The sequence below is a fragment of the Sturnira hondurensis genome, unplaced genomic scaffold (assembly GCF_014824575.4).
Source record: "Sturnira hondurensis isolate 20B ecotype Veracruz unplaced genomic scaffold, ASM1482457v3 Scaffold0003090, whole genome shotgun sequence".
Classification (NCBI taxonomy): Eukaryota; Metazoa; Chordata; class Mammalia; order Chiroptera; family Phyllostomidae; genus Sturnira; species Sturnira hondurensis.
The window spans coordinates 8,628,389-8,648,500 of NW_028075721.1; the positions used below are offsets into that span (position 1 = coordinate 8,628,389).

General features: G+C 54.5%; 1 protein-coding gene across 3 annotated transcripts in view; it reads left to right on the forward strand.

Annotated features, from left to right (window-relative positions):
* Positions 1-20,112, forward strand: part of KIFC3 (kinesin family member C3) — a 63,251-nt gene that overhangs the window by 13,389 nt on the left and 29,750 nt on the right. The window contains exon 1 of one of the 3 annotated variants that reach the window (XM_037041629.1): positions 16,372-16,474. The exons of 1 other annotated variant lie outside the window; for it this stretch is intronic. The gene's annotated coding sequence lies outside the window, so the exon portion shown is untranslated. Of the gene's footprint in view, positions 1-16,371; positions 16,475-20,112 lie in introns of those variants that run through there. One more of the 3 variants, XM_037041630.1, reaches the window with a different exon arrangement.

Genomic DNA, 20,112 nt, shown 5'->3' on the forward strand with positions numbered 1-20,112 from the left:
TTTCACAGTCTGCAGGTGGCAGCTGCAGGCAGGGTCTCCGGCAGGTCCAGGGCCCCAGCGCCACTGGGAGGAGCAGCCCTGGCCCGGTGCTCCGGCTCAACAGCCACATTCTGGGGATCTGCCGGCAAGGGGCGCGGCAACCGTGAGAGGCATGTTCCCCGGGCGGGTGGAGCGTGGTAAAGAATCTGAGTTCTGGAATCTGAACTGAGCTGCGCTGGCTGCTGGCGGAGCCAACTGGTTGCTTCCTGTGCAATGGCTGAATCAAAGCATTCACCTACTCACACGCGTGGAAGTGACGGTCAGATGCAGCAGCCTTACACATGCTCGTTCCCCCTATTCCAAATATCTCCACATGGACCTGCAAGCCTTCCTCCAGAAAGTGCATGCAAAATAACTGCATCGTTTTTTTCCCAGAGAAAGGACTTTTACTTCATCATTAATTCTTAATGAAGTTGGTGGGCCCTTCCCCAATTGAAAAATGATAATGCCAGCAATTGGTCTTCTAGGAATACCTATGGCTACTTGCAAGTGAGAGCAAAGCTCCAGGTCCAAAGACATTCCTGGAAGCATCATCTGTGATTGCAAAAGACAAGATGTGGAGGGCTCTCCGAGGGGGTGAACTAAGAACGGCAAAGGGCGGGGGGCTGGGTGAGGGATTTCTCAGCATGGGTTTCCACGTGGGGGCTCCCTCTGGGAATCATCCAGCCCCTGGTCTCAGTGATTGTCTCAGAGGAAGCAGATGTGGGGACAGAGGTCAGGGCAAGTGGAGGCTTCCTTTTCAGCCAAGTTTGTACCATCTGAACTTGTACAGCTTAAAAACAGTCCAACAACAACAACAAAAAAAACAAAGCCCCACCGGGCAATGTGCCAACTTGACTTTCAAAAGAACCGGAGCAGAGAGAGAGGCATGCGAGCAGGGGCCTAGGGAACAAGGGCTGGCTAATTTGGGTGGGCAGCTGCCGCGCCTCTAAATTAAGAAGGTGGCCAAGGTCAAGGTCTGACTCACAGCTGGCTTGCGGTGGCCCAGGGAGTTAAGTGGAGTGGCGTCCTGCTTTGCGGTGTTTAATTGTCAGCTGCATGCAAGCTTATATTTTCTCCATAATCACAGGACCTAGGGCTTTCCTGAATGGAGCTTGAAGCTCAAGTGCAAACCCCACGTACCCTCTGCTGAGCCCTTCGGGGCTGGGGTGCTGTAGCACAGACTCTCACCCTCTGTCGGGGTGGGGGGGCTGGAGTGGGGGGGCTGCATAATGACTCCTGAGGGCTGATGGAGGGGACTTTGCCCCTCTGTACTTAGGAGGGAAGTCACCCGGGAGGTCATCTGTGTGGCAGAACAGCCTGGGATTGCCCATGGGCCAGGCCCTGGCAGCTGCCAACCTGCCAGGCAGGCTGGGCTGGGGTAAGCTGAGCTGATGGCTACATTTTTCGGCCGTGAAGTGTCCATCCATCCTTCACACTGTGATTGCATGACCCAGTGACAGCTGAGTAGGCTTTCAATGCAGGTTAACTATTTGCCTGAGGCCCAGTGAGGGCTGGTCAAGAGGTAGGGCGGAGCCTCAGTGGTGGTCCAGGCCCAGGGCTGCTGGGCTGCTTTGAAATCTTGCTCTCTGAGGTGAGCACCTTATTTTGTCAGTAAGTCGCTGGCCCGGCTCTTGGGTGGAATGGGATGTCCAGCCTGACTTCTGCCCACTCATGGCAGCCCTGCCCCTGGCTGAGGACTCAGCCTTTGGGGACCCCCACAGCAGGGATGCTCGCCAACCTGCAGAGGCTCCCCGTGTACCCACAGTGTCCATCCACCAGGCTCGCCTGGACGTAGGCCACTCACCATGCCGGGTCACACAGGGCTGTGGGATGTCCCAGGAGGCGGGACTTCCAGTGCTAAACCCGGAGCAGTCCTGGGCAACCTGGGTGGCTGGTCACCCTGGAAGCCTGTCACCCAAGGGGCATGCTGTCCTCTGGTAGACTCGCTACCTCCCTCCAAGGCACAGGCCCTGCATTTCCTTTACTTCCCTTTGATCATTACAGACTTTGCAGAAAAGTTGCGAGAATACAAAGAATTCCCAGATAAACTCCATCTAGATTCCCCCAAGTTTTTAACATTTTGTTACATTTGCTTTATCCTTTTCTCGCTCTTCCACTGAAGAGTAAGTGACAGGCATGAGGCTTCTTTACCCTAAATACTTCAGAATGCATTTTTCTGAAAACAAGAATTCTGTTTTACCACTTCTGCCAAGATGGAGGCATAGGTGGAAACACTGTGCCTTCTCCCACAACCAAGTTTGAATACAACAAAGGTTTGGAGAACAAAGACACAGCCAAAAAACAGAAAATTGAATTATACGGAAGTCCGACCACAACGAACCGTTCAACAGGGATGGTAAGAGGGGCGGAGCCAGCAGTGGAGCAGGGTCGGGCAGGGCAGATCCCCCGACCTAGGCGCGCAGGCAGCCCAGACCCAGTCAGGGTGTGGGGCAGACTGACCGCGGTCGCACATTCGTGCACAGTGAGACGGACCACGCAGGCCCCAGAGGGCGAACCCAATGGTGGAGGGCTGAAGGCGGTGGCACACTTGCGTGCAGTGGGACGAAACGCGTGGGCCCCGGTGATGGTGGCAGCTGCGGCACCTGTGGGGGCCGTGGCGGGAGGCGGCAGACGGGACGCCACTGCTCCTCTTTGACCCCGCCCCCACATACAGCGTCACAACCCAGCGACTGAGTTGCCCTGCTCTGGTGAACACCTAGGACTTCGATCCTGCTACGTAACAGGCACGAACAGCCCAAAAGATGGCGAAAGAAGAACTCAAAGTCCCAGAGCCAATAACTCTCAGCGACCGAGAAATTGCCAGCCTCTCAGAAGCACAGTTCAAGACACTGTTTATCAGGATGCTCACGGAACTGGTTGATTATAGTCACAAATTAGAGGAACATATGAAGGCTAAACTAATTGAAATGAAGGGAGATGCACAGGAAACCAATAGCGATGGAAAGGAAACTGGGACTCAAATCAATGGAATGGACCAGAAGGAAGAACAAAACATCCCACCAGAAAGGAATGAAGAAATGAGAATTCAAAAAAATGAGGAGAGGCTTAGGAACCTCCAGGACATCTTTAAACGTTCCAACATCCGGATTATAGGGGTACCAGAAGGGGGAAAGAAACAGCCACGAGTGGAAAACTTATTTGAACAAATAATAAAGGAGAACTTCCCCAGTCTGGCAAAGGAAATAGACTTCCAGGAAATCCAGGAAGCTCAGAGAGTCCCAAAGAAGTTGGACCCAAGAAGGAACACACCAAGGCACATCATAATTACATTAGCCAAGACTAAAATGAAGGAGAGAATCCTAGAAGCAGCAAGGGATAAGGGGACAGTCACCTACAAAGGAGTACCCATCAGACTGTCAGCGGATTTCTCAAAAGAGACCTTACAGGCAAGAAGGGGCTGGAAAGAAGTATTCCAAGTCATGAAATCCAAAGACCTACAGCCAAGATTGCTTTATCCAGCAAAACTTTCATTTAGAATGGAAGGACAGATAAAGTGCTTCTCAGATAAGGTCAAGTTCAAGGAGTTCATCATCACCAAGCCCTTATTATATGAAATGCTAAAGGGACTTATATAAGGAAAAGAAGATGAAAATATGAACAGTGGAAGGACAGGAAACTCACAGTTATTGACAACTACACCTAAAACGAAAGCAAACCAAGAGGACAGCTAGATGAGGAGCGGAACCATAGAAATGAAGAACACATGGAGGGTTAGCAATAGGGGAGTGGGAGGAGGAGAAGAGGGGAGAAGGTACAGAAAATAGCATAGACAGTATGGTGGGGGAGGGAGTGTGCAGGTGGAGGGGAAAGAAGGGGGGGAATAGAACAACTGTAATGGTATAATCAATAAAATATATATATATATAAAAGGAATTCTGTTTTACAACTGCTGCACAATGAACACAACCAGCACATTAATGTTGTAACAACACTACTATCAAATCTACAGACCGCACTGGGGTTTGTCAACTGTCCCAATGATGCCCTGTGTGGCGAAAGGAAATGCCAGCTCAGGTGTGGCCTTTGGTTGTCACGTCTCCTTAGTCCCCTTTCATCTGAAATAGCCCTTTGTTTCTTCTGAGTTAATTTGTGTTGCGTGGTGCTCCCTGTTTTGAAGAGGACAGGCCAGTCCTGTCGTGGAATGAAGGACCCTGCGGCAGTGTCTGGCACATAACTAGCCCTTTGTAAATGCTATCATGTATTGAGCGCCTACTGCGTACCGGGCTTTTTGCATTAGCTCATTCATCTCTTCAACAACTCTTTGAAGGACAAAGTGGTATGATTATCCCTGTTTTGCAGAGGAGGAGCAGACATTCTAAAGATGAGGAGCCAGCACGTATGGAGTTTGGGGAATGGCATTTCAGGCAGAGGGAACAACAAAAGCACGTCTGGGGGAACACGAAGGAGGTTTGTGTGGCTGGAGCCGAGCGGAGTGGAGCAGAGGGTTTGTGTGGCCCCGAAGGGCCATGCAGATCATGGTTAGGAGTTCCGGTTTTATGGGAAGCTCCATGGGAAGCCATGGAGGCTCTTCAAGTTGGAAGGCGACATGATCTCCTTTACATGTCACCTTCTCTTCGTGGATCAGACAGGAGGTCCCCAAGGGTCCCACCCTCCTGCCAGGACCAAGTTGTGCCCTCCCCCTCCCCCTGCATGGCTCCACCGTGCCCTGGCTGGCCTCTGTCTCCTGACGGAGAGGTCCTCAGTCCTGACCTCTCTTTCTCAAATCCTCCGCCAGCCCACCCTGTCCTTGCACACTCAATGATCCTTCCACCACGGCGGCCACTCTGCAGCCTCCAGCCCTCGCTGAGTGCCCTTCCTGCAGAGATCAAGACAGGGGCTCTGGGCTCAGGCAGACCTGGGACCAAGTCCTGGCATGGCCACTCACTAGCCTGACCTTGCCTGAGCCTCAGTTTCCCTTCTAGAAAAAGTAAATGTACCAATAGCACCTACATCCTAGGTTGCTTGCAAGGATCACCAGAACATGCTGGACTGTGCCTGCCCACTGTGCCTGGCATGGGGCCAGCAGTGGGCTGCCTGGGTCTCACCTTTTCTCATCGCAGAGCAATGGAGGGACAGTGCCCGCCTCATCCCTTGCTGCTGCTGCCCAGGTTGTGTGACTTGGCTGTGAGCCGTGTGGATTCTTGACCTGGTTTTTCTCGACTTCTGACAGTCCCAGTAGCTGGCTTTGCTGCAGGCAGAGAAGCCAGGGACCAGGGGCTGAAACCTGAGGAGGTGAATTTAAGCGGCAGATTCACAATAGCTTCCGTGAGCTTGGCAGGTGGGGCTGAAGCAGGCATTATCAGTAGATGCAGCAAGGCCATGGCTCGCCTGGGTAAACTCCCCCCAACCCGGCTTGGTAAAGCCCTGGAATATTCCCATTAGACCCCCTTGGGGTCTACGTGGTGGAGCGTGCTGGACCTGAGGTCAAAAGCCCTGCCACCCTCCAGCTGTGTGACCTTGGCCGAGTTAATGAACAGCCTGTTTCTTTGGTAAACCACAAACCAGGGCTTCAAGGTTGCAGTGGCAAGAAGAAAGTATAACAGTGACCAGGAGAAGCTTTGCAAACGTTGAGCCTCTAGGCCCCTGTGACGGGGATGGTGATAAGGATCATGTCTGGGACAATGAACCAGAGAGACTGGGTAGCACTCCCAGCTGTGTGACTTTGGGCAAGTTACCTAACCTCTTTGAGCCTCAGTTTTGTCATCTGTAAAGTGGAAATAAGAGTGGTGCCAGTGTGGTTGGGAGGATTACATGGGCTATACCAGGTTGAATCGTGCCTCCCACAAATTCACGTCCCTGCGGAATCTGCAAATATGCTCTTATTTGGAAAGGGGATTTCACAGATGGAATCAAGTTAAGATAAAGTTGCACTAGATTAGAATGAGCCCCAATCCAATATGACTGACGTCCTTACAAGGAGAGAGGGATTGAGAAAGAGACACGGACACACGGAAAGGAGAACACTGCGTGGGAGCGGTGACAGGGATTGGGGTGATCCATCTGCAAGCTGAGGAACGCCGAGGACAGCCAGCAGCCGCCCGTCGCCAGAAGAGGCAAAGAAGGATTCTCCCCTAGAGCCATCGGAGGGAGCCTGCCCCCGCCGACGCTTCGAACTGAGGCTCCAGACTCCAGAACTGCGAGAGGACAGGTTGTCTGAGCTTCCCGGTTTGTGATGACTTGTCGCAGCGGCCACAGGACCCTAACACATCCCGAAGAAGGGCTCCCTGCGGCACTTGGCTCACAGCAAGCTCCGTGTCACTGCTGTCATTCTTCTGCACTCACGTGCCGCTGACCGATGGGGACGCGCTCTGAGAAACCTGCCTTCAGGAGATTTGCCGATGTGCGGACAGCGCAGAGTGCGCCGGGGCAAAGGGTCGCGGCCTGGCCTGCTGCGCGCCTGGGCTGCGCGGTAGAGCCTGCTGCTCCCGGGTTACAAGTCTGTGCAGCACGCGACTGTGCTGAGTACCGCTGGCAATTGTGACCAAGCAGTAAGTATTTGGGCGTCTAACCACAGCGAAGGCACTACAGAAATGCGACGGGAAAGACAGAAGTGGGTGCCCCACCCCCACCCCGCACAGGGCACGTGCCATGAACGGATCCCGCAGGCGGAACTTGCCCTGAGTGAGTCCGTGAGGGTGGGGTGAGGGACCGTGCAGGCCTGGAACCTTCCTGTGCTGTGATGACTTGTGCTGTGACATCACCACAGCTACGACATCACTAGGCCTTCGGAACTTCTCAGCTCCACCGTAATTTTTTTAAGGTAAGTTTACTAGGGCAGCAGGAGTTAATAAGATGATGTAAGTTTCAGGGGTACCTCTATAGAACGACACCCGTGTGCTCTGTCGTGTGCCCACCACCCGAAGCCTCACCTCCCTCAGTCACCCTAGGTTTGACCCCCTTTACACTCTCTGTCCTCCCCCCATCCCCTCTGGTAACCTCATGGGACCCCTCTGGGACCTCATGGGACCACTGTCGTATATGTGGTTCGTTGGTGGCCGAAACATTGTTATTTGACACATGACTATAATTATCCCTAATAATGGTTTCTCGGTAGGTTGTTATGGCTACAGACAGTGGCTGGGGGACAGCCCCTGCAATTTCCCTGGCCTCAAACCTTGCTGGGGGTGAGGGTGGTGTGGCTGTCCAGGCTGTGGTCTCCATAAGTCCTTGTCTGGATGGGGCGGCTGCCCCTGGGGGTGGTGGAGGGTTCCCATGAATCTGCACGGGGTGAGACCTGGAGGGTAGGTCTCCAGGAGCCCTTGTTGGGGGAGGGGTGATGGCTGCCCCGTGTCTGTAACCTCCTGGGAGCCGCCCGGCGTGGCAAGAGCCCAGGCCTGGTTTCTGGATTCCACCTTGACAGATGCCTCATAAACCTGTCTGGCAGCGACATTCCTCCGACACCCGGAGCAGCTGGCTGTCACCCCGCAGCCCGCTGTGGTTTCGTGACACGCCGATGAGGAGCGCCAGCTGCAGCTCTCTGGACGGTCCTGAGCCCGGAGTCTCCCCACAGTCGGGCAGGCAGGGCCCTTGCCTTCTGCCCGACTTCTGTTCAGAGACCCTCCCTCGGCAGGAGGGGAGGGAGACAGAGGCCTCTGGGCCCCTCCAGACTCTCAAACAGGCCTGACTCCCACTTTCCACCTTCCTCTGGGGCCTGTCACAGCTTCTGGGTTTGGGGTAAGAAGTGCCATGGTGCGGGTTTCAAGTAAGAGTACGCAGTGGCGAGAAGTGGCCTCAGAAGAGCTGGTTCTGGCATTTTCCTTGCACTGGCCACTTGATCTTTTAGGGTCCCAGTTGTTCACCCGGAAATGGGGATGTTCTGAGGACATGAGGAGCTATCAGAAGTGGAGAGTCCCCTCCCTCCCATGCCCTACAGCACCAGGCACATGGACCAGGAGGAGCAGGAAGAGGGTTCGACTGCATCCTTCCTTGTTCTTGTCCACTAATTTATACCAGGGCAGAGGAGGCCTCTGCGGGGAAAGGGACAGGACTCCTGAATAAAGTCAAGGTTATAAAAGCCTGTCTGCTGGGCCGGGTGGCCCAGCTGAGCCCTTCCTGTGAACGGTTCCCCAGGCTGAAGCAGGAAAACACGGAGACGGGGAACATTCCGTACCCATGGCCTTGAGCCGGCCAAACCAACCCTGAAGCTGTTCTGATGACAAATGTGCATAGATTTGCCCCTAGTCAGCCACCGAGGACCTCAGAGCCTCAGGCAGCCTTTACCAGGAGGCCCGTCCGGCAAGGATCTCTGAGCATTGCAGGGCTGGTTTGGGCCGAGACTATTTCCAGGGGCAAAGACAGGGCTGAAAGGTGAAAGCAGACCACCCAGCCCCCCTGCCCCCACTGTCTGCTGGCCTCACTCAAGCTCCAAAGGTGGAGTCACCCCATCCAGGCCAGGGCTAGGCCTGAGTATTCTGGAGCATGTGCAAGGCTCTGTTTATGGAACTCTCTCCCTGTCCAAGTCCCCTCCCATTTTCACCCACAACTGAATTTAACGAACAGGATCTGAGTGTCTGCTGCATGCCAGGCTTTGTGGCAGGAGAAAGGATCGCAGGAATAATAACGGGGTAGTCCTAACGACAGTGACAGTTTCTTCATCTGTCACATGGGGGGACAGAAAGGACTTAGTTGTAGTGCCTGACACGTAAGTGCTTAATAAATATTATCAATAATAATAATAATAATAACTATTATTGTACTGTGACAGTTTCTTCATCTGTCACATGAGATAACATAAAGGACTTAGTTGTAGTGCCTGATGCATAAATGCTTAATAAATATTATCAATAATAATAATAATAACTATTATTGTTAGGGCTGCCATTTATGAGGACATCGAGGCTCAGAGAAGTTAACGGCCTTCCCCCAAGGTCACACAGCATGGAGCCTGAATTCAGGGAGCTCAAGCCTCATGGAGAAGACAGACATGCCCCTCTCAAGAGGGAGGGGACTAAGGGGAAATGAGCTAAGGGAAAGGTAGGTGGTCTCAGGAGAGCTCTGACCAGGCAGGTGGAGGAAGGGGTGCTAATGCCCATGGGGCCTCACCAGGTGAATGGGCCGTTGTCATGGAGGTAACTGCGTGAGCACAGGTGAGGAGGCGTGAACACGCAGTAAACTCAAGCAGCAGAAAAAGGGCACCTGGGGGAATCAGTGGGAGAGAAGGTGGGGCAGTTCCACAGCAGGCAGATGCCAAAGAGCCTCACACGCGTGCTGAGGATTGGCCCGGGGCAGCAAGGACCTCACTGACCATGGCCTTGAGAGGCAGTACAGCGCAGCGGCTCAAAACCTGGACTCTGGAGCTGGCCAACCTGGGGTCCAGCCCACAGAGCAGGGCCAAGAGCAGCACGGGCACCCCTCGGCAGGAGGAGGAAGGCAGCATCCCCCAGCCCAGCGCCAGCCTGTCCACCAGGCCTGGTTTAGGTTTCAGGCCAGGAGAGCATTCAGGTCTGCCTTTAGGCTGTGACTCTCCAGCTGCTCTGGGTGTCTGGAGTTCTTGGGCCTCTTCCCTCCAAAGCAGCCCACTGCAAAGGCTGTGCGGACGGCCAGCCTGCCCAGGGGAGTGGTGCCCAGCTGCTGTGTGTTGCTGGGCACAGGCAGGATGCCAGGTTGAAAGTCTTCGGAGCCGAGTGACATTCTAATAAATTATTGACAAGCAGGAGCTTGGCAGGCACGTGGGTTTGCTTGACCCCGGGGCTGGGACTCTCAGAAGGTGGTCAGTCTCCGAGATGCAGCTTCCTTGGCCCCAGTAAGGCTGGGCCATCTGCCTGGAGAGGCAGGCCCTCCACACCCCCCCGGCCCCCAAGCCACTGATCTCCTTTCTCGAGCTGGTGTTCTTTTGTGGAGCAACTGCAAAGAATGAAAGCAGAGGCCCGGATGTTGAGCAGAAAGGACCCTTCCCTTGTAGTCATCCCTGGCACTGTGCGTTAGTGCCAGGAAGGTCACCAGCGCCCCACCCCCACTACCCAGGGATGGACAGGAGACCGGGACAGGAGACCCAGAGAGGGGAGGAAATCAGCGCAAGCCCATGCGTGCTTGGGGACACAACTCCTGTCTCCAGGTACCAGCCTTTTTTCCCAGCACTCCAAGCTGCCTTCCCACAGCGGCCACTGACTCGTTCATGGGCCTCCACCCCACCATTCTGATAACGCAAAGTCTCAGTTTCTCCATCTGTATAATGGCAACAATAGCACCTACTGCATGTGTTCTGAGGATTAAATGATAGCAAAGGCCTATCATTTAAAAAAGGGTGTGTAAAAGGGTTAGGCCCGTGTTTGGGACCGACCTGTCCCTCAGCAGAACTGCACTAAATCGAAGTCAGGTCCCACCCTGCTCTTCCAGGCAGGCCCCAGACAGTCCAGTTGTTTGGGACGGGTGGAGGTTCTCCCCCTCCCCAGCGAAGATGACGAATGGAAGCCGCTGAAACGACCGACGGAGCACCTAGTCACTTCGTCCCGTCACCTGGGAGCCGGCGATGTCAGCAGGGCAGGCAGGAGGTTGAGACTTGTCAGCGATGACTAAGAACCCAGAGCTGTGGGAGTGTGCTTCAGCAACAGCATCAAAACTTCCTGTGGCTGTTTGCAAACAAGGCCACCCCCAGAGAAGGAAGACCAGAGTGGGGGGGGCGGGGGAAGCCCCGGGGCCACCGAAGAACCTGGCTGAGTGATGCTGGCAGTGCCAAGAGGCTGGCAGGGTGGTCAGGAGCCGTGGCTGCCGTCCCTCAGGATCACAGGGCTCCCCTCACCTGGCCGCTGCCTCTGCCGAGTCCAGCCTGCCCCGCTAGGAACCGAGAGTTGATTGCAGATGCCGGATCTCTTCATTGCAAGAAGCCAGAAGGAAGTGCCAGCCGGGGGCCAGAGCTTGGGTAACCTTCACGATGCCGGTGGCCCCCTGAACAGAATCTCCTGGGGTTGAGGGATGTTCCCAACCCCACCTGGAAAGGCAGGTGACGAGAGGTGAAAGAGCAGACAGGGAGGGGGCGCGCTGACTCAGTGCTCAGCCCCGCCTCGCCCCGCCCCACCCAGCAGACAGAAACCCAGCGCAGGAGCCAGACTGCTACCCCTCTCCTGACAGCCGGGTCGCAGACGTCTTTTTAGATGCCTCCTGCCTCACAGGGGAACCAGCCGGCGGGAACTGCAGATCCAAGAGAAAAACTGCAAATTAGCGCGAAAAGTAGTTGCCATCAAAAATGCTGCCAACGACAGTGTAAAGTGGAAATTTGGGACAGACGTCCTGATGGCAATCTGGCAACATGGTTAGAAAGTGTAAAAAAAAAAAAAGCCTAGACTTTTTATTCAGAAAAAGTCTATGAGATTAACAGCCCCCTGTTCATCCCCACCTTCCCGTCCAGGGAATGAAACAGGCTGTGGGGAAGTGAGCCCGTGTTGACAGCAGTTTTATTTATAAAAGCAAAAAAGTGGGAGCTATCTGACCCCATGGACGGCCAGGCCGGTCAGGGCAGTGTTCAGCGGGGTACTATGCAGTCATTGAAAGCGATTTTTTCCCAGTCATTTTTATGGGGTCCAGCATGGGTGGCTCCCCAAGACACTGGCACCCCAACGTGGAATGGGACCGGGGCCTTGTCCTTGGTCTGGGGCCTGAAGTTCAGGAAAGAGCAGGCCTTAGAAGGAAAAGGGAAATGAGTACACGGATTTAAGTGAGGAAAGGCAGAATAGAAAATTGTGCAGACTCCGCCTCCCTCTGCAAACTCCTGCTGACTGTGAAATGCCGGCTGTGGTGGGCTCCCCACAGGTCTGCCCTGCTTGCTGCTATTTAGTTACTAGCACCCAGTGGGTCAGGTACTGGTTCCACTCTCACGGTCATAGCAGAAAACCGCAGCACGGGGAAGTGACCTTGCCAGGGGTCAAACCCAGGACTTCCTGACCCCCTCAGTCTTAACCATCGCTCTATCCTGTCTCTCCTTAATACAGAATAACGCCTGTTCAAAGTCAAGTACCAAAGAGAAAATCTGGGCCAATGGCCCAGTAAGTTAAGGATGGTGGGATAGCGGGCTTTTTCCTCTCTTGGTTTCTACTACATTTGTGCAGGAAAAAAGAAAAAGTAAACTCAGACACCTAGAATTTGCAGCAGATGGGGAGAAATGAATGGGGAAGTGGGAAGGAGTTAATAATACATGTCTTGGCTTCGAACAGGGAGACAGGATGATTGAGGAGCAAGGAGTGAAGCCAGGAGCATTTGGGTGATGGAGCTCCCCTGGCTTCTGGACCGCCTTTGAAGCCCAGACTCCCAGAGGAAGGGTGGGGGCAGGGCTATCCCCCACGCCCTCCCCACCTTTCTTGCTAAATCTTTTTATCACCCAGTAAAAGTGCATACCTCCTCATTGTTTGCATTCCTTTCATTTTTTAGACCACAGGAAATGATAAAGGGAAAAATCTGTTTGCTTTCTGTCCTGGAGCCAGGGGAGGGTTATCTTTGCCGAATTCTCTCTTAGGTCATAAGAGGTTTTAGGTTCCCCTCACTGGCAAATGCAGAAAGGAGTCGCTGTCTAGAGATTTGAACGCAAGGCGGTTTTGTTGGGAGGAGGGTTGCCTTGCTCCCTGCAGAGACCTCTGGGAACGGGAGAATCTTTTTTTCTGTCGACACAGCTTTTAGAAACTAGGCACCCTCAGACAGGGCCGGGGAGGACCCAGAGGGAGCCGAAGGGGTGAAAGGTCCCATTTGTTCACCCAGTGCCTGTGGGTGCTGAGTCTGGCTGAGAGGGATAGGAGCTACAAGGCTGCAGAGGGGGCGTGGCTTCCTGAGAGCTAGCAGGCCAGCCCACCCACCGTGCTTAGAGGCTGAATGATCAGACTCCTGCTCCAAGGGTGAGGGGCAGAGTGTGCCTGTCCCCACTGCGGATTTCCACCCGCCCCTGCCCCACCAGCTCTCCCAGTGTCGTCCACCACGGACTCCTTCAGGGCTGCTGCAAGATGCAGTGTTCAGTCGGCTCAGGATTACTGACTATGTGACTTGTAAGCCCAGAATGTTGTTCTCCGACTTCAAGAAACTATTTCTCGCCCAGACTCAGGCAAAGATACACCCTTTTCACAACGGCTAGGGTGCTCCTTACTGACCACATGGAAATAACTGCTTAGGGATCCGGCTCTTCCTTCCTCTCAATAGGAATTATCGTGCATTTGCACGGGAAGAAAGCCTGTTTGGAGGTGTTTAACGTACCCTGTCCTTCCCCCACTGGCTTGTACCTGGTCTGTTTATTGACTCTGCGATGTGGGCCCTGCACAGGCCTTCCCTTCGGTCAAGCCAGGAAAGGGCCCTGATGTCAATCAAGGAGCTGATTACCATCCAGTGCAGGTGGGTGGGCGGCGGCAGGGAGGTAAGGAGTCAAGTGACTTTGGAGCCTAGGATGGTTGAGGAAAGTGACCTCTATGCTTGAAGGACTTGAAGGGCAAGCAGGAGTAGGTTGGGTAAAGGTGGGGCGAGGCAGATAGGAGCAGGGCAGGTGTGACAAGGCTTATAGGGAGGAGAACAACCTTGCAGGGGCCTGGAGGTGACCAAACCTCACGTTAAATCATTAACTCTGCAGCACCACGGAAGCCTGGCGTGTGCTTTACTCTGAGTCAAGCAAACGCCTGTGCGCTGTGTTCTGAGCAGAACTCTTGGGCTCTTGGCTACCTGGCAAGTCCTCCGCTTTCCCGGTAGCCAGGGGAGAGCTGGCAGTTTCCACAGCAAGCCATCAGTGACCATTTCCAACATAGAAATGACCTTGAAGTCATTGGTATGTAGTTCCTGGTGACATTGCACATTCTTAAACTAAATTTTTCTATCAGAAAGCAATTTATCTGTGCCCTGGCTGGTGTGGCTCAGTGCACTGAGCACCAGCCTGCGAACCCTAAAGGTCGCTGGTTCGATTCCCAGTCAGGGCACACGCCTGGGTTGCAGGCCAGGTCCCCAGTGGGGGAGGCATGTGCATTTTTCATACATCGATGTTTCTCTTCCTCTCTTTCTCCCTTCCTTTCCCTCTCTCTAAAAGTCAATAAATAAAATCTTTAAAAAAGAAAGAAAGCAATTTATTTTTACATTGCAAGTCAGAGTTTTGCTAGAATTCTGAAAATGCTTCCTCTTAATGCCTGAAATCTCTTTTTCCTTCACTGGTCTTTTGATCTGAGTGAACTCTGGCAGCCGTTCACACAGGACAGCCCGATATGCGTGTGCGTGTGTACCTCTGCAGCCACACCAGTTGGGTGTATCTTAGTTCTATCACACCCCGAGTGTGTGAGCGATCTTTTGGAGACTGTTTCCTCTTCTAAAAATGGACCCATGACAGTGCCCACCTCATGGGTGTTCAGGGTTAAACCGGTTCTTGTTTATAAAGAGCTTAGAGCGGTGCCTGGCACGGTGTTAGCCTTGAATAAATGGTGGCTATTATGTGCACAGAAAAAAACAAAAACAAAAAGACCGTCCTAAAATGTTGGCAGCATTTATCTCTAGTGGGTGGGATTCTGGTTACAATGAATATCTATTTCTTTTGCAATCAGAGATAAAGAACAAGCAATGTTATTATTAACTTAAAAATCTGGCTTTGATTTTGTTGGAAGGAACCTGTAGTTACTGCTGGTGTATCGGCCTGCAAGGAAGATGAGGCATCCGGTTTTATTCGAGGATGTGAAACATAGACACCTCCCCCACTCCCCAATCAGATAGTAGGGACTATAACAAAGGGAGATACTTGGTCAGGGGTCTGGAGAAATTTCACCCTCATTCGACCTTGCCGTTCCCCTGACCATGGCTGTCAGGAGGGCGGGCAGGGAGATTTAGAGAAGGTAACTCTCAAATGATGGTTCTCTCTCCCTTTGGGTGGGTTATCCGGGACTTTTATCTGCAAGCCTCTAACTCTCCAGGGAACCATTCGAGGGAAGGAACATTTATCCTCTGTTGGGTTTTTGCTCAGGTATCTTGGTTAGAAAATGAAACACACACTAAGCTCATGCCCAGCAGGGGGACTGTAAATGTCCTGCTCTGGCAGCCGGGACAATCTGAGGCCCTGAACCTTGGCTCTGTCGCTGGTTGAGATTCTTGACCACCAGCCCAGTGCCTGGGCAGCAGCAGGAGACAGAACCTCTTATGGCTGCAGGACCCCCTTCAGTCCCCTCTTTGCTGCTCCTGGGTCATCATCCCCTGCCAAGCAGGAAGGGGCAGAGTGCCCACCCTCCTCAGATTATCTGCGGCACCATCAGCCTGCACTGGGCTGGCTTCTGAGCTTGCTTTCTTTCTCCTCCTTCCGCACCCTGGAGGAGGAATCTTGCTGCTGACTCCGGAGTAAAATGCCGCCTCTGTTTGGGAGACAAAGAACAGAGTGGCTTCTCCGGGTCAGCTGTCTCTCCTCGGCTCCTCCAGGCATCTGCAGGAGGGCCTTTGGGGGTTACCCTGGGAGCTGCCGCCCTCCAACGGAGTTTTCACTGGGGCTGAAAGGCATACCTTACCTTAAAAAGTCCCAAGCAGCTCTCCCGCTCTGGGAGATACTAATCTGCCTGGGGGGAGGGGAGGACTGCCGGGGTGCCCTGCCTGGAGAGGCAGCCTGGCCTCTGTATTCCTGGCAGAGCTAATAAGAGCATGTGTGTGAAAATGTGTGATAATGTGTGAAAGCATATGTGTGTGCACAGTCACTAGAGTGTGAGAGAATGGGTCACAGCATGTGGAAGTGTACGTGTGTACTAAGGAGCATGTGAAGTGTCTGTGGGGAAGTATGTGGGTGCATGTGTAAGCATGTGAGAATGTGACAGTGTATACATGTACTAGCTAGAGTGTATAAGTGTGTGTAAAAGCATGTGTTAGAATGTCAAAAAACGTGTACTTGAGTTTGAGAGTGTGTGAAGGGCAGCAAGGAGGCATGTAAGTGTACGTGAGTACTAACTAGTGCATGTGAAAGTTTTGTCCTAGGGTTTGAAGATGTGTGTCTTGGAGTGTTAAGTTTAAGTGCAAAAGTATGTATGTACGAACTGGTGTGGGAATGTGTCGGAGCGTACCAACTAGAGTATGTGTGAGGGAGGTGTGTACCAGCGCGTGAGTCCGTGCAGGGACGCATGGGCATGCGTGTGCGCCGGTGAGTGATGGGCATGTGTGTGCGCCGGTGAGCGAGCGCGCACATGTGCACTAGCGTGCGCGGGGTGCGAGGAACCACGGCACACAGGGGATGGTCGGGGCGGAGCACGGGTAGTCGTGGCGTGGGCCGGCGCGCTCGTGAGTGCTCGCGTGAGTGTGCGGGAGCGCGCGCGCACCGCCGCCCCCCACTGGGTTGGAGCCAGTTGCCATGGGAACGCGCCGCGGCCCGAGTTAATCATTTCCTGTGGAAAGTGTGCGGGAGGGGTGGAGCGGGGCGGGCCGAAGAGGAGGCGGCGTGGACCTGCCTCCCGCCGGCTGGCGGAGCCCGGCCGAGCCCCCAGCGCTGCGGCGAAGCCGGGATTCTGCCTCCTCCAGGCCGGTGAGTTGGGGCTCGAGTGGGCTGGGAGCGGGGTGGGCGCTGGGCGTCTGCCCGGCCCGGGTGATCTGGGCGCCGCGTCCGGGCCCACCCTGCCTGCATCGGGATCCCCATGCCCGGCCCCTCTGAGGCGCGGGGAGGACCGGGCCCGGGAGACCCAACCCTGTGCGGTCTTCTGCCTCCCCCAACCCCACCGCGGTCCTGGTCCAGAGCAGGGCATGGGGCGGTACGTCCCCTAGGATCAGAGCCGCCTCAGGACCCCCATTTCGATTTCATTGGCTCGGGAATGCCGTACCCTACCGGAGAACCGCGTGTCCGTTAGCGCTGCCCCAGGGCTCCCTGGAAGGCTGCAGTTTCGGGCCCTCCCACCACGTACGTTCCCTGGGCAGTTCTCAGGGCCGGGAATGCGGACCAGCCCCAAGGTTAGGAAAGAGCGCCTGGGCAGTGGGAGAATCGAGCAATTGACAGCAGCAGCCCGGGGGGTCCCAGCAGGGAGAGCAAGCCGGAAGCCACCTCCTTCAACCCCCAGTTGTGAGTTCAGCAGAACTCTGGCGCAACGAAGGGCCTGGTCCTGGGAGATTTTAAAGAGGAAGCTGTGTTTGAACTCTCAAGCACGCCTCCAACCCCCAACCCCCAGCCCCCAACCCTCCTGTGTCAAGGTTGTGGGTGGTGGCCACCCCTGGTCTTTTACATTCCCTTGCTCACTCATGGGTTTCAGGCCAGGTGAGGACCTCCGCCTGCCCAGGTCTGTTGCCCATGCCCTTGATAAAGTAGCCATCTCCTTGGCCGGGAGAGTCATTTGCAAAGAATGCAGCCTCAGAACGGAGCCCTGTGTCTTCACTGACTGGACTTTTCGGGCCATAGGGTGATGAGTTCTGCTGCCCTTATGGGCACGAAGGGAGCAGCGGTTTTGAACTCTGGGTTGTCCCGGAAAACCCATGACAGGTGGCTGTGTGTAGGGGCAGTCCTAGCTCCTGTCCAGCCTCCCTGACCTTCTGCCCGCTCTCCCAGGGAGACTAAGCCCTCCCCAACAGAAGTGGTCAGGTCAGTCCCTCAGTCATTGCACTGTCCCTGGTTTGGGGGGAGGGGAGCGCTGCAGCTGTGTCGATGTGGCCTGAACCCGGAGAGTCAGTGCCCCTGTCCTGAAGCCAGCCCCTCTGTATTCTCATACCCCTGGAGGGACACCACTGAGAAACACAACGTTTGAGCTCTTTGCATACACCAGTGTTGTTCTGAACACTTTATGTGTGCGTTGTCTAATGGGTATACCGATCCTTTGTGGTGGCGTTCTGCCCATTCTCAGATGAAGGCGATGAGGCCAGAGAGGCAAAGTAATTGTCCCAAGGTCACACATCCTGTAAGTGGTACAGCCAGGTTCTGGACCAGCTTTTGGACCAGCCACTCTGACACCATGCCCCCGTGGCACCACCCCGTGAGGGCTAGGTTGGTGGCAGCCCTGGTTTTGGGCTTGTACTTTGGATCTTTACACTCTGTGCTAAATTCAGCTGCTTTTTCCTCTTCAGGATCTTGCACACACCCTTCCCCTTTCTTCCTGATATCTTCCTGGCTGCCTCCCTGACTTTCCTTCCACAAAGCCACAGGAATACTGTCTCTTCCTGTCCCTGCCCCTCAGACTTAGCTGATCTCCTTAAAAGTCTTTTCCCTCAACCATGGAATTGACATTCAATGCCCTGTTCAGCATGCAGATGGAACCCGTCTCTCTCCCTCCTTGCCCATCGGGTAGCTGGGCATTAGGGTTGCTTGTGTGATCCACTCCGTGACAGGCAGTCTGGAGAAGAGGCTGTCTGGCTGCCTACTGCCCCCGCCCTGGCCTCCAGTTCCTTAGTGGAGACGGCCTACACAGTTAGATTAGCCTCCATCCTATCCTGGGGCCCAGTCCTGCCCCCTGGGGCCCAGTCCTGCCCCCTGGGGCCCAGTCCTGCCCCCCGACCCCGTGAGACTGCACCTGGGAGCCCCCTCCTGCAGGCTGTCTCCCTCAGTCAAGGAAGGCAGGGACCACAAATCCCTAGTCAGGAGCCTGGCATTCTTCCCGGGTTCAGCTCTGCGAACATCAGTCACCATGTCTTAGGGCCACCTGTCCCTGCACTCTTATTTCCTTTTCTCTCTGGATGCTTCCATCATTCCTTCCCCTCTGCGACCTAACATGTCCCAGTGGCTCCTCAGTACCATGTGCTCTCAATGCAGCCTCTCTTTGAGAAGGAAGTGGTGGCTCCTGAAGCCCCTGCACACCCCTCGGTTTGCCCTCTGCTTTGCTCCACGGACGCTGTCCCTTAGAGGGGCCCCAGGGACTCCCTTCCAGTCCGCTCTCTCCATGGCATGGTTCGCTGGGAAGTGACCATCCTCTCCTTCCTACTCACGGATCCCCGCTGAGCACTGTGCCCCTGCCTGGTGCTCCTGCCACCTCCCTTGTCCAGCTGTCCTCCCACCTGGAGCGGACTCTTCCCACCCTGGTTGCCTCTTGTTTGCATGACCCTGCGTCTCCGTATTCAGCCCTGCTCTCTTCCAAGCTTCTGTCCGGGCCTTTGTGTTCGCTCTGTCAGGGCGTTCAGCCAAGAAGCCATCGCTGGATATTTGGTGTGGATGTAGCTGTAGCTCCAGGCTGGGTGCTGTGGGGCTTCCTGCGAGCTTCCCCCTGGGCAGCGAGCCACAGAGGATCAGGAGAGAAGGACACTGGTCAGATAGATGCCTTGGCTGCCTGGTAGAAAGCAGTCAGTGCAGTGACAGGCAGGAAAAGTGGTATTCAACCCACGTAGAACCAGTAAGAAGTCCTTGGGTGCTTCCAACTCCACTTTAAAACCAAAAGCAAACTCCACGTTGCCTCTCTGGGCTCACTCACTAGGCTTCTTGGGTACATGGCATCACTGTTAACGCCAAGAGTCCCTAAGTCTGGAACCCTAGCTTGGTCACCTCAAATGCCCTCAAGGCTGCTTTGCACACAATACATGCTCAATAAAAATTTGTGCAGTGAACGCGGGAAATCTGTTCTGTTCATTTGCTCAGTTTATAAGGGATCTATGGGCTTTCTATCTGGGCTGTGCTCCCCACCCCACCCCCATTCTCCCAGAGCTCCGGGGGCCTCCTTGCAGCCTGGTGTGACTGTGGAGGTTTGTTGAAGTGTTTACCTTCCTCCCCACAGGGAGCTTTGAGGCCCTGCTTCTCTTGATCAAAGAGGACTCCTGGCAGGTGCTTGGCACACAGCAGGCACTCAATAAATAATAATTAAATGAAGAATGAATGAATCTTTGTATCTCAACTCCTTGCCTGCTGTGTTGTAGTTTGAATACATGAATGAGCTGACTTGCAGAGAATTTGATATACAAACCTAACTAGTCACTGGCAACCATCAGGGTCCCTTCTGATTAGATTTGCAGAGATGCCTTTGACTCATGCTTCCTCGCAGTGGGGCTGTGACCCAGCTAGTCTTCAACTGCCAGGCTCCGAGTGGAGGGGTCGGGAGTGGGATCTCCACATTGTGCTGCTGACACACCCGATGGGCTCCTCGCCCCCTTCTGAGCCTCCCTGTCCCGAATGGTGACCCGCCCGTTTTTTTCCTGTGAGCCCTGAGGTTCTTGGGGGACATGGGAGTTGGCGCAGATCCTCCAGGTCCCGGCTCCGGCCAG